This window comes from Juglans regia, unplaced genomic scaffold (assembly GCF_001411555.2).
Source record: "Juglans regia cultivar Chandler unplaced genomic scaffold, Walnut 2.0 Scaffold_14946, whole genome shotgun sequence".
In the NCBI taxonomy this organism is placed as follows: domain Eukaryota; kingdom Viridiplantae; phylum Streptophyta; class Magnoliopsida; order Fagales; family Juglandaceae; genus Juglans; species Juglans regia.
This window is the reverse complement of record NW_023345464.1, coordinates 1-208: the sequence shown is the minus strand read 5'-3', so window position 1 is coordinate 208 and position 208 is coordinate 1. Positions and strand designations below refer to the sequence as shown.

The following is a 208-nucleotide window of genomic DNA, read 5'->3' as shown; positions in this document are numbered from 1 at the left end:
CGGCGCGGTCTGCGCCAAGGAACTTAAACAAGGAGTAACCACGGGCGCCCCGGAAACGGTGTGCGCGTTGTTGGTGACATCTTTACCATGATACATAACGACTATCGGCAACGGATATCTCGGCTCTCGCATCGATGAAGAACGTAGCGAAATGCGATACTTGGTGTGAATTGCAGAATCCCGCGAATCATCGAGTCTTTGAACGCAA

General features: G+C 51.9%; 1 pseudogene; it reads left to right on the top strand.

Annotated features, from left to right (window-relative positions):
* Window positions 1-99: 99 nt before the first annotated feature.
* On the top strand, window positions 100-208 carry LOC118345128 (annotated as a pseudogene; the record flags this gene model as incomplete).